Genomic DNA, 14,386 nt, shown 5'->3' with positions numbered 1-14,386 from the left:
AAAGCATCAGGATCTCCGGCTGCACTAGATTTTCTTCTCGAGGAAGTAGTAATCAACAACCTCGTTAGCTTGAGAAGCACTCTTCTTCAGAGCATTGTTGATCTGGGACACTTGATTGGGGTAGTACAAAACATAACCATGTGTGTTCTGCACATGCACCCAGTCCAGATCAGCATACCAGAGTCCGTGGTTGCAGATCAGGTGGATGTATTAGACAGGGAAATTTTACGGTGCATTATAATACACCAGAGCACATGTATTATATGGGCGATCTAACAAATGAGAATAACTGGGCCTTTTTGAGCCCAAGGGTATTTTCGACCTATTTTTTTAAAACTTTAATCGGCCCAATTAGGTCCAGGGGTATTCTCATCCTAAATTTTTCAATTAAATTAATTGCATTAATAAAGCACTTCATTATAGAGGTCCAATCATCGTGCGTACTCTTTTGAATTTCGGTTTGAGCGGTTCGTCCTCTCTCCTCCTCTCAAGCCCTAACCTCGGCCCCCTCGATCGCCGCCGATCGCCACCGGCGCCCTCGATCGCCGTCGATCGCCCCTGGCGCCCTCGATCGGCGCCGATCGCACTCGCCATGTCTACCCCTCCTGCTCCTACTCCCCCTCACTCCCTCCATCGCAAGTCACCCCAGTCGGGTCGCGGCACCAGATCTTCCGACGAGCCGCTAATCCACTCCTTCCCCGAGCGGACGCCACCTTCCCCGACCCGAGAGGCCACATCATCCTCATCGACGTGCATCAACTTTTTCACGCCAGATCTTCGCTGTAAGTGCCTAGCCCTCTCAAATCTTTTCTGGTCACTTGTGCATATAGTACCAATAGGGGTCGGATTTGATTCGGGTTTAGGATATGTCATGTGAGGTTTAGGGTTTATCGTTTCAGAAAGTTGTGACGAGATTTCGATCGGATTTTGTTAGGGTTTAGGATATGTCATGTGAGGTTTAGGGTTTATGTTTTCAGAAAGTTCTGACGAGATTACGATTGAATGGAAGTGTAAGTTGGATGTAGCTAGGACATATTGAAGGACTTAGTTAGGGTTTTGTGGCATGAGAAAGTTGTCAGCAGATTTGGATTCAAAGAAAGTTATTTTGGATTTAGTTAGGAGATACATTTGAATTGAGTTTCGAGATATTTTGGATTTAGTTAGGAGATAATTAATTTTGTATGGAGTTTGGACTTATTTTGGATTTAGTTAGGAGATAATTTGGATTTAGTTAGGAGATACTTTTGGATTTAGTTAGGAGATAATTTGGATTTAGTTAGGAGATAATCTTGAATGGAGTTTGGAGATAATTGATCTATCAGGGTGGATCTATCAGGGCATTCACTAGTAGGAAAAGGGGCTTTTACCCCGGTTCATAAGGGCCTTTAGACCCGGTTCTGGAACCGGGACTAAAGGGTCGTTACTAATGCCCTAGACCTTTAGTCCCGGTTCTTACACGAACCGGGACTAAAGGCCGTCCACGTGGCCTGTGCGGGGAGCCCAGGCAGGAGGGCCTTTGGTTCCGGTTGGTGCCACCAACCGGGACCAATAGGCAGGGCCTTTTGTCCCGGTTGGTGCCACCAACCAGGACCAATAGGCATCCACGCGTCAGCAGCTGGCAGGAGCTGAGGTTTTTGTTTTTTTTGAAAGGGGGTGGTTTAGGGGTTTCGGGGGGTTGATTTAGGTGTTTCATATATTGTGTTAGCTAGCTAATTAATAGAGAGAAGTGTCCTCTCTTATCTCCGTGCTTGGTCGACGTACGCTACATACTATATACGTACCGGAGAGGAGTAGACACGCTAGCTAGTAATCAAATGAAGGAAACAGAAGATCGTCATGAACATATGCATATAGAGAGAAGTGATATCGACCACCTCTCCTTCTCCGAGATATTGGTCGAACAACAAGTTCTCGTATATCTATCCGACACTACCGGCTACATATATACAATAATTATCTCTTACAATACAGTCTCCTAATTAAATTGTAGGAACACAGGGTCCACATAGTATTCTCCGTTTTCAGCGATCACGTGGTCAAGGAAGAATGCCGCCAATTCCTCTTGAATTCCTCGCATACGATCTTCTGCTAGGAGTTCATCCCGCTTCCGAAACATCTAATTTGAAGAAGGGGGTCAATACATATATATATGAGTAAATGAAACTCAACACAAATGATGGTAAATAAAATAAAATTGTGAATATTATTGCTTACGCACTTCATATTGTTCTTCAGTGTAGCCCCGCTCACAGGTCGTGTAGCGGATGGACTCGCAAACGTAGTATCCACAGTAATTATTCCCGTGTTCCTGCCACAACCACTTTACAAGAAATAGAGGTCAATCAAACTGATAAGCAAGCATGCTAAATGGTATTAATGAAACTAGCGCTTGAATCACTAGGAGATGCACGGAACATGCTACTATAGTACTTACTTTCGGGTGATTAAATTGCAGCTTCTTTGGCAGTCCCGGAGCTTTTGAGGTGAATTTTCTCCAAACCCTGCCAGACAAAGAAAACAATTACTTGATATCAGGAAATGAACAAAGTTGCTAATATGGTGGATAATGATCGATTTAACTTACTTCTCGAGCATTTGAGTCATGTTCGCATAGTCCTGGGGATCTTTTCGTCTCGAGTCTAAGACGGTTACTACTCCCTGCTCAAGCTTAATCTCTAGGAGAATATAGTGGAAGCTGCGCATGCATGCATAAGTCATCAATTACATTACCATAACCTGGACTAATAAGGGAAACCGAATATGCACAAGACAGTAACACTCACTTGAAGTTGTAAGGAAAGAGTATTATATCTTTGTTTTGATTTAATACCAACGATTGTAGCAAGTTGGCCTCAGCTTCTTTGGGATGTTTTCAACCGTATATGCATCTATGAGATTTGTGTTAATGAACCCAATATCACCGATTTGTCTTTTCTTCAATTCGGCGATCTTCAATCTGCATAATATAGTGAGGATAAGTATAAATACATGCAATGAAAGAGCTGACCTATATACAGAGACTTAATGACAGAAGTAGTACTACTTACAGACAGTAGCAAGTGATCGTTGTTTTATCGAGGGCCTTTTGATTGTAAAACTGGAAGAAATCCTCAAATGGAACACTCAGCAGATCAATTCCAACGAGGTCATGCTCCGGTTTAACTCTCAGCATCAAAGTATCCATCCCATCAGACTCTCTGCAGGTTTTCATGTACCAATCATGTAGTCTTCGCATCATCGTGCTTAGAGATCTTTCATCTTTGACGAGAGGCTTCCCGTAATGGTATTTGTGTTCGTCCACCTCCATGATTTCATAATGTACATCGTCGGGCAGGTAATCTCCAAGATTGCTATAACCGGGCACCATACTCGGATCATTAGCGACGATGTCTTTTGACACCTTGAGCGGGGGGCACGATTGGTTCGCTTGTTCGCCGAGCTGGGCAATTTTTTTCCCAGCTCGTCGTTCTTTCATCCTTTTATCACTGACAGTACTTCCCGACCGCTCCGCTTTGGCATATGTCTTTGCAAGAACGTGCTCATAGTTGCCTCTCGGCGGAGACTTTGGTGGTTTTGTCAGGGCAGCCAGAGTGCACTTTGCTTTCACCGGATCTACCTTCTCCTCCGGAGGTGGATGTTTCTTTGCTTTCACCCCTTCAAAGAAGTTCTTCACTTCGGCTCACACGATCTTCGCGTTCTCCTCCTCGGTCCTCTCGTATGGTAACTTCTCTGGAGTCTTCAGAGAAGGACCGAATCTGTATTGCCTCCCGCCTCTGGCAGCTGTACTGCTAGACGCCGGCAGAGCAGACGGAGCGGCTGCGGCTGTCTTCTTTCCTTGCTTACGAGGCGGAGGAGAAGGACTACGACGCGCCGGAGCAGCCGCAGCGGCGGCGGGTCTCTTCCACCCTTGCTGACGAGGCGGAGAAGGAGGAGGCTGGCTGCTCCGGCGCGCCGGCGCTGGCGGAGAAGGAGGCGGTGTGCCGCCACGCGCCGGAGAAGGAGGCTGAGTGCCCTGATCACTCGCCGGAGGAGGAGGCGGCGGAGTGCCCTTACTCGCCGGAGCCGTCCAGTTCGGAAGCTTGATGAGCTCCTTCCGCCATAGGCATGGAGTCTTCAGAGCAGAACCCAGCCGAGTCTCCCCTTCACCGGTAGGGTGGTCAAGCTGGAGGTCCTCAAATCCCTCAGTTATTTCATCCGCCATCACCCTAGCATATCCTTCTGGAATCGGCCGGCAGTGGTAGGTTGCGTCGGGTTCAGTAGGTAAAACAGAGCCAACAGCCGCCTTGACTTTGAAGTTCTGCCATTCCGCCAAAGGTGGCAATGTTGAGACTCCGTGATAGCATCCACGGGGTAGCTAGCAGGAGCCGCATGCTCCAGCTGAAGCAGCTCGGTGGAAGCCACGCTGCTTCTCCGCTGAGATGGCGGTGTAGCTTCGGGAGCAGTTTCGGCATCTCGATTGCCGTCTCGTTCCTCTAGCGCTTGAACCCTTTCGTGCAGCTTCTGAATTTGGATCTGCTCCACTTTTTTCCTCCTCTCCTGGGTTTTGTAACCGCCCGCGTCCGGAAAACCAGCCTTCCACGGAACGGAGCCTGGCGTGCCTCGTGTCCGTCCAGGGTGCTCAGGATTCCTGAGGGCCATTGTGAGCTCGTCGTTCTCTCTGTCTGGAATGAACGTCCCTTGCTGCGCTGCATCGATATAGTGCTTAAGCTTCTTGACGGGTATTGCAAGTTGCTCGTCCGTCCAACGACACCTCCCTGATACAGGGTCCAAGGTTCCGCCAGCCCTGAAGAACCAAGTCCGGCAACGGTCTGGCCAGTTCATTGTCTCTGGTTTGATCCCTTTATCAAGCAGATCCCTCTCAGACTTGGCCCACTTAGGCCGGGCTTTGAGGTAGCCACCTGACCCCATGCGATGGTGAAGCTTCTTCTTCGTAGCATTCTTCTTGTTTGTCGCTGACATCTTCTTACTCTTTTCCGATGTCTTGTGGGCCACAAATGCGGGCCAGTGATCTCTGATCTTCTCATACCGGCCGATGAATTCTGGTGTCTCTTCTTTGTCGACAAACGTTTTCAGCTCATTCTTCCACCTCCTGAATAGGTCTGGCATCTTCTTAAGAGCATGAGACTTGATTAATTTCTCTATAACTGGCTTCTCCGGATCCTCCTCTGGCGGTAGGGTGAAATTTGCCTTCAGCTCAGTCCAAAGATCATCTTTCTGCATATCATTGACATAAGACACCTCAGGGTCTTCCTTCTTAGGATTATACCATTGGTGGATGCTGATCGGGATCTTGTCCCTAACTAGAACCCCGCACTGAGCAGCAAAAGCATCCTTTGTCCGGAGGGGTTCAATCGGTTGGCCGTCGCGCGCGATTGCTGTGATCTCAAACCTTTCATCCGAGCGCAACTTTCTCTTCGGGCCTCGTCTCTTTACCGAAGTTGTGCTTGATCCGGAGGGCTAGAAAAAAGAAGAAAGACGAGTGTTAATTAATATGTGTACATACCAAAACAATGAATGCATCAATTAGCTAGTCAGCACAGGCTTAACTAATATATTTACCTGGCCGGACTCTGTTCGGTCACCGGAGCCGTCACCACGGGCTCCTTCTTGCACCAGCATTGGGTCACCGGAGCCATCATAATCATGTCTTTCCTCCTCCACTCTTCGATCACCGTAGCCTGCTTCTTCACCCCGTTCTTCCAGACCATCATTGTCGTTAAGATACGACAAGATATCACCTCCGGCTAAGATTATGTCCCCCAACACCTCTTCTGCTTGCTCATCTCGTCCGTGCTCCATTGTTTATGCAAATATTACAACATGGCAATTATTACACGAACATGACAGTAGGTGGATATATTAGTGCAAACGTAGACCTAGCTTATTCCGGGTTTGGGGTGGCCTAGGCAACGCTTCAAGGGTAGGGGCGCGGCGGGAGGGGGTAGGAGACCGACATCGTTTTTTTCTAGGGTTTGGGTGTCCTCGAGAGTTTTGGTCGAGCGAGAGGGCCGGGGGTGCTCCCGTGGTATAAGTTATCACGGTCGAGAGGGGGTATACATATCGACCGTCCATCATGTCGAAGTTATCTGGGAGGGAGTTATATATATCGACAACGACGACATACATACATGGGAAAATAATGTTATCGGGGAGGGGGTATATCGACCCCCCCACGTGTTGAAGTTATCGGGAGGGGGTTATATCGACAACGACGACATACATACACGGGAAAATAATGTTATCGAGGAGGGGGTATATCAACCCCCCCTCGTGTTGAAGTTATCCCCCCTCGTGTTGAAGTTATCGGGAGGGGGTAATATCGACAACGACGACATACATACACGGGAAAATAATGTTATCGGGGAGGGGGTATATCGACCCCCCCCCACGTGTTGAAGTTATCAGGAGGGGGTTATATCGACAACGACGACATATATACACGGGAAAATAATGTTATTGGGGAGGGGGTATCTCGACCCCCCCTCGTGTTGAAGTTATCCCCCCTCGTGTTGAAGTTATCGGGAGGGGTATATATCGACGACGACAGACCTGATAAAACATAAGAAAACGAAGAAGAAATAAAAAGAGGAGAAGAAGAAAGGAATAGAGGAGAGGATTGAAGAAAAAAAAGAAGAAAAAAAAGAGGAGAAGAAGAAAGGAATAGAGGAGAAGAAGAAAAAATAGAATATTTTCTATTTTTTCTTCTTCTCCTCTATTCCTTTCTTCTTCTCCTCTTCTTTTTCTTCTTTTTTCCTCTTCTTATTTATTTCTCCTCTTCTTCCTCTCCTCTTCTTCTTTCTTTCCTCTTCTTATTTTCTTCTTTCCTATCCTTCTTTTTCTTCTTCTTCCCTTCCTAGCTAGATATATAAAACTTTTCTAAAATTGTAACTTTTGCATATATAAAACTTTTCCATGGATCATCATTTCTCATATATATCGAATATATATCCATTGTCATATATAAAAACTTTCTATATATGAACAAAAAAATTTCTATGAACAAAAAAACATTTTTGACATATATATTCATACATTTTGAACATCTACATACATACAATTTTTTTTTGTTCACATATACATTATAGCCACATACACATATACATCACATATGAACAAAAAATTAAACTAATAAAAATAAAAAACATATAGCCACATATGAACAAAAACATATAGCCACATACATACACATATACATTATATATATATATATGATCAAAAAACAATTAAACTAATAAAAAACAGAGCGGGGGCGGCGGCTCTCACAGCGGGGGCGGCTAGGACGATGGCGACGGCGGGGGCGGGACGGGGCGGGGGCGGTGAGGGCGCCGGCGAGCACGCGCGGGCCGGGCAGGGGGCTCGGGGCGCCGAGGCGGCACGCGCGAGCAGGGGAGCACGAGGCGGGGCGGCGCGTGGGGGCAGGGCGACGGCGACGAGCACCGGGCGGCGACCCGTCGAGGCAAGGGCGCGGGGCGACGGGGACGAGGAGCGGGCGGCAACGGCGAGCACGGGCAGCCTGGCGGCGTCGGGGGCAACTGGCGAGGGATCTGAAAATTTCCCAAGTGTTGGCTTATATAGGCACACCTTTGGTCCCGGTTGGTGGCACCAACCGGGACCAATGCCACCCTTTAGTCCCGGTTGGTGCCATCAACCGGGACCAAAGGTCCCTTTTCGGCAGCGCAAAGGGCGGGAAGCGGCGGCCTTTGGTCCCGGTTGGTGGCACCAACCGGGACTAAAGGGGGGGGGGGCATTGGTCCTGGTTGGTGCCACCAACCGGGACCAAAGGCCTTGCGCTGCCCGCGGCCAAAAGTTTAGTCCCACCTCGCTAGTTGAGAGGGGCTCGGAGTGGTTTATAAGCCCCACTGCGGCTGCCCTCTCGAGCTCCTCTCAAATGCAGGCTTACGGGCCTAATGTCACACTGTGCTGTCTGTGGGCCTATTGGGCCTTCTGCGGGCTTGAATCCTGGCCCAGGTTGGGTTTCTAGTCGTATTCAGGCCGTGGTGGCCCAATAGGTGGCAGTTTTTTAAATTTTTTTTTCCAGTTTTTTGGTTCTGTTTTTTGCATTATTTATTTTCTTTTGTTTTTTGCTTTATTTTTTAATTCTTTTTGCTTTTAGGTCAGCAAAATTATAAACTGTCTGTTAGTGCCATTAGTTTTAGAAAAAATATAAACTTTCTATTAGTGCCATTAGTTCTTTATGAAAATTCTTTTTGCTGTATTTAGTTTTTTAGTTTTTTTTGCTATATTTATTTTGTTTTGTTTCTACTTACAACAAAAAACTTATTTATTTTATTTTATTTTGTTTCTAATTACTTATTTATTTTACTTTATGATAATTCTTTTTGCTATTAAAGTTTCTATCAAAAAAAGTTCTTTATGAAAATTCTTTTTGCTTTTAATGATTACAAATAAAAAAGAGGCGCAATTCTCGTTGATTTGCTTCAAGCCTTTCGGAATAGTGTAGACTGCACTGCACATAGCTCGATGCAGTCTACCTTATTCCTCAAGGCTTGAAGCTAAGCAATGTGAGCATTGCGCCTCTTCTTCATCGTCTCTGCACTCAGGGCTTATAAACCGCTCCGAGTACCTCTCAGCTAGCGAGGTGGGACTAAAAAACTGCTTAGTACGAAACTCTAGTACCGGTTCGTGCCACGAACAGGTACTAAAGGTGCTCGTGGGGCCACAGCCTCATTAGTACCGGTTCGTGGCACCAACAGGGACCAAAGGGTGGAATTGGTCCCGGTTCGTGCCACCAACCGGGACCAATGGCCTTGCACAGCGGCGTGGTGGTTAGTTTAGTCCCACGTCGCTAGCTAAGAGAGAGCCGCACCTGTTTATAAGGTGCGGTGCGCCTGAGCTGTCGAGCTCCTCTCTAAAGCAGGCTTACGGGCCTAACCTCTCTGTACATGCCTGTGGGCCTACTGGGCCTTCTGCGGGCCTGAATCCTGGCCCATGGATGGGTTTCTAATCGTATTCAGGCCGTGGTGGCCCAGTAGGTGGCATAATTTTTAATTTTTGGCCGGTTATTTTTCATGCATTTACTAATTATTTTGAGCTATAAGACCCTAAAATTGAAAAGCATTTCAAATGAACTCTGAAAAGGTTGAAAGTCGACATGGTATCATTATTTCATCCACATAGCATGTGCAAGAAAGTTGAGAGGGTTACGGCAAAAACTAGATGCACTTCTTGTACAAAACGGACAATGGTATCATACTCGTCTATTACAAAGTTGGCATGGTATCATCATAATAGTTGCGGGAGAAAGTCTTCACTTTTTCTTCGCTTGTGTCATTTGCTTATTGCGCCGTAACCATGGATAATCTTCATCGCTTATCAGGATGCTTGGGTCAGCCTTGACTTTGAAGGGAGGAATTTCATGAAACTTTTCATAATCTTCAGACATGTCTGTCTTGCCCTCCACTCCCACAATGTCCCTTTTTCCTGAAAGAACTATGTGGCGCTTTGGCTCATCGTATGATGTATTCGCTTCCTTATCTTTTCTTTTCCTCGGTCTGGTAGACATGTCCTTCACATAGATAACCTGTGCCACATCATTGGCTAGGACGAACGGTTCGTCAGTGTACCCAAGATTGTTCAGATCCACTGTTGTCATTCCGTACTGTGGATCTACCTGTACCCCGCCTCTTGACAGATTGACCCATTTGCACTTAAACAAAGGGACCTTAAAATCATGTCCGTAGTCAAGTTCCCATATGTCCATTATGTAACCAGAATATGTGTCCTTTCCCCTCTCGCTTGCTGCATCAAAGCGGACACCGCTGTTTTGGTTGGTGCTCTTTTGATCTTGGGTGATCGTGTAAAATGTATTCCCATTTATCTCGTATCCTTTGTAAGTCAATACAGTCGAAGATGGTCCCCTGGACAACGAGTACAACTCATCACAAATAGTGGTGTCACCTCTGAGACGTGTTTCCAACCAACTGCTGAATGTCCTGATGTGTTCACATGTAATCCAGTCGTCACACTACTCCGGGTGTTTGGAGCGCAGACTGTTCTTGTGTTCATCGACATACGGGGTCACCAAGGTAGAGTTCTGTAGAACTGTGTAGTGTGCTTGAGACCAAGAATATCCGTCCCTGCATATTATTGAGTCCCCCCTCCAAGCGTGCCTTTTCCAGTCAGTCTCCCCTCATACCACGATTTAGGGAGACCTATCTTCTTAAGGCCAGGAATGAAGTCAACACAAAACCCAATGACATCCTCTGTTTGATGGCCCATGGAGATGCTTCCTTCTGGCCTAGCGCGGTTACGGACATATTTCTTTAGGACTCCCATGAACCTCTCAAAGGGGAACATATTGTGTAGAAATACGGGCCCCATAATGACTATCTCGTCGACTAGATGAACTAGGACGTGCGTCATGATATTGAAGAAGGATGGTGGGAACACCAGCTCGAAACTGACAAGACATTGCACCACATCACTCCTTAGCCTTGGTATGATTTCTGGATTGATCACCTTCTGAGAGATTGCATTGAGGAATGCACATAGCTTCACAATGGCTAATCGGACGTTTTCCGGTAGAAGCCCCCTCAATGCAACCGGAAGCAGTTGCGTCATAATCATGTGGCAGTCATGAGACTTTAGGTTCTGGAACTTTTTCTCTGGCATATTTATTATTCCCTTTATATTCGACGAGAAGCCAGTCGGGACCTTCATACTGAGCAGGCATTCAAAGAAGATTTCTTTCTCTTCTTTCGTAAGAGCGTAGCTGGCAGGACCTTCATACTGCTTCGGAGGCATGCCGTCTTTTTCGTGCAAACATTGCAGGTCCTCCCGTGCCTCAGGTGTATCTTTTGTCTTCCCATACACGCCCAAGAAGCCTAGCAGGTTCACGCAAAGGTTCTTCGTCACGTGCATCACGTCGATTGAAGAGCGGACCTCTAGCTCTTTCCAGTAGGGTAGGTCCCAAAATATAGATTTCTTCTTCCACATGGGTGCGTGTCCCTCAGCGTCATTCGGAACAGCTAGTCCGCCGGGACCCTTTCTGTCGTGGAATTGTCACGATAGATGTCCTCAAGCTAGGACTTAGTCGTGGAGCCATCGCCGCTAGGAAGCTTGAAGGGGTTAACGGGACAAGGAACACGAGGGTTTATACTGGTTCGGCCCCTTACGGTGAAGGTAAAAGCCTACGTCCAATTGAGGTGGTATTGATTAGGGTTTCGATGACCAGGGAGCTTAACTGCTATGCCTGGCTCTCGATGAGATCTTTCTTGCCCCTAAACCGCTGCCGGGTCGTCCCTTTATATAGGGAGGCTGACGCCCAGCAGCTCTCAGAGTCCCGGCCGGCTCATAAGAGTGTCCGGCTCAGACTCTCAACTATTCTTGCCTTACACTACAAGTTCTACCATAATGATGATTGTAACTACGGGCCTTAAGCCATATCCAGGTCTTAAGCCCATCTTTGGCCCACCGTCTTCAAGCTTGGCGCCGGGCTTCTGGCGATGACCATTATGTGTAACCCGGCCCCTCCTGGCGGGTGACTCTAAGGTCTATATCCTCGACATTAGGCCCCAGATTGATTTGAGCCGACTCATGTCAATCTTCAATCCTTTCGACAGAAAAATCTCCGGCTTACAATTGTGTGAAGGCCATAACCCGGCGTGACGTCATCCTCTGGACTCCGGGTAATCCGCGTGACGTCATCTTCCATTAAGTCCATTTTTTACTCCACCAGATCCGCAACGGATCTTATCTTTACTGCCATCCCGAAAATCGAGGCGTTTCATGGGGAGATAACCACGCCGTGGTCTCCTCGTTTCTCGCGCCCACTCATGAGCTCGCCCTTATAAATAGCCCGGCCCGACGGGCCTTCAGCCACTCGTCTTCCTCCTCGCGCCACTGTTCCTCCGCTCGAGCTCTGTTGCTGTCGTCGCCGCGGGTCTCCTCCTCCTCACCAACTCCGGCCACTGCATCAACCTGTTGTGTCCAGAGAAAACGGCGGCGACCTCCGCGACTCACCAGCACCTGTAAGTCCTGGCTACCCCGTAGAACAGATCTGCAGTAGGGTTCGTCCTGTTCGTCCGTGTTCTTCGCCGTCGCCCACGAGCTCTCGGTAGTTTTCATTTTTACTGCCCTTCTTGATCTTATACCTGTATAGACTTGCTGCGGTAGTTGTTTGGCACCCATTTCAAATGCAAATAGATCTCTTTTTACTACATAGAGTCCCTGTTTGAGCCTACGAACTTCTCCTGCGTCTGCTTTAGGTCTAGAAATTGTTCCCTTTAGTCGACCATTTTGATCCGAAATTTTCACTGTGATCTGTGAAACTTGTTTTCACCATACTTAGTAAAAAATTGCTTCTGCTGAGCTATGGCGGTTTACATTTCCGGCTTAAAGAAGCCACGCGCCATAGAACCTTCCGGCTCAACGGAAGCCACGCGCCGTAAAATTTTCCGGCTCACTTACAACAAGGCTGTAGACGATTTGAATTACTCTCAAGCACACCAGCGGCTTATATAACCCGATGCACTTAGATATATGTCATTAGTCCCCAACATAAGCCGCCACTTTAACATTGAACTGTAAATTTGCTCCGGCTTATAATTAAACCGGGCATGTTTCCTTTTATCATAGGCTTCCGACTTTCACCATGCCTCCCAAAGCTCCCATCACTTGCAATTGGATGAGGTCCAACGTCACCGACGAGACCTTAGCAGACTTTGTGAAGTCGGGTTACCTCCCCAAGAAGGACGTTATGTCCTACCGTGCCCCTGACCCGTCTGAGGAGAGACCACAGCCAAAGGACGGGGAAGTAGTGATTTTTGCGGATCACATGAGCCGGGGCTTCGCACCGCCCGGCTCAAAGTTCTTCAGGGATGTACTGAATTTCTTTGACCTGCGGCCACAAGATATAGGACCCAACTCGGTGTCCAACATATGCAATTTACAAGTGTTCTGCGAGGTTTATCTTGGAGAAGAGCCCAGCCTGCTGCTCTTCAGAGAGCTCTTCTACCTGAACCGCCAGAACGAGTGCGCCAATGGGCCAAGTTTGGAGCTTGGCGGAATCTCCATTCAGCGACGGAGAGACTGCCTCTTCCCTTACGCCGAGCCGCCGAGTCACCCAAAGGACTGGAACCAGACGTGGTTCTATTGCCAAGACACGTCGCCGGCTGACGAGAGCCCGCTGCCCGGCTTTCGCCCTTCACGTCTGGAACCAACTCACCCTCTGTCTGACAAGTTGACTCAGGCGGAGCGCCAACCTCTGCTCCCCACCATAAACAAGATCAAGGCTCTCCTGGGCAATGGTCTCAACGGAATCGATCTGGTCCGAGTCTGGATCTCCTAGCGAGTGATCCCATTGAGCCGCCGCCCCGGCTTAATGTGCGAGTACACAGGCCGAAAGGATGACCCCCTGAGACACAGCCGCAACGATCTTCCTGAAGACGTTGCTGAGGATATGACCAAGGCTCTCTTGAACGAGAGCTTGGCAGACTGCGGGAGGACCTGGCTAGCCCCCTTCTGCAAGACCAACCCAGCCCCAGTGGTAAGCCGCCAACCTGAACATTTTATCTTCTTCTGTAGATATCCTTCACCTGAATCTTTAAGAAATCATCATTGTATTTTTCAGGCTGATGACAAATTCTGGAAGGTCAAATATGACCATGAGGCGGCCAAGAAGGCCAGAAAGGCGAGGAAAGCCGCCAAGAGAGCCGCTCCCTGCAAGAAGGGAAGTAGGCCTACTGCTTCAGAGCTGATGCAACTAAGCGACAGCTCCGAGTTAGAGGTAACCCCTGAACCTGTAAGCTCTTGTTGTATTTGTTGTTTATTTTTGTCCACCTTATCAATACTATTCATCAAAAGGATGACACCGGAGCAAGTAACCCGGTGGTTGAAGAGGTAATGTCACTTTCCTCCGACTCGGAGCCCTTGCCAAGGCTGAAAATCCGAAGGGTAACCCGGAAAGTAAGCTTTTCACATCCTTTAGCTTATCAAGACCCTCAATTTATTTTGAAGAGACAGGTTCATGAGAGCCGGCGTACGTTGACCTCTCCTCCGGGTTACCTGACGCATCGAGGAAACGCCGAACTGAGGTTATCTCCAACTTGTACCTTTTTCATCCTTTGGCGGGTGTTATACGTCAACCGCCAATTCCTTCTACTCAAATTATCAGGAAACTTCCCCCTCTTCTGGCGACTCTATGCAGTCGAACCTGCCGGCTTTCAAGACCGTGCCCGGGTAATGATGATCATCTCATGTTGTACTTTGTCTTCACTTACACTTTTGTGCTTAACCTTTCTGTCTTTTCAGTGCCCAGGCAAAACTCAGCAAAAGGGCGAAGAAGAACAAGCCGGTCGAAGAGCCGGACTTGCCTGAACCGGAGGTAGCTGCTCAAGAACCGCCAGCTGCCCCTGCTCCTGAAGCC

This window comes from Triticum aestivum, chromosome 7D (genome assembly GCF_018294505.1).
Source record: "Triticum aestivum cultivar Chinese Spring chromosome 7D, IWGSC CS RefSeq v2.1, whole genome shotgun sequence".
NCBI classification, from domain to species: Eukaryota; Viridiplantae; Streptophyta; class Magnoliopsida; order Poales; family Poaceae; genus Triticum; species Triticum aestivum.
Note: the sequence above shows the minus strand (reverse complement) of the source record.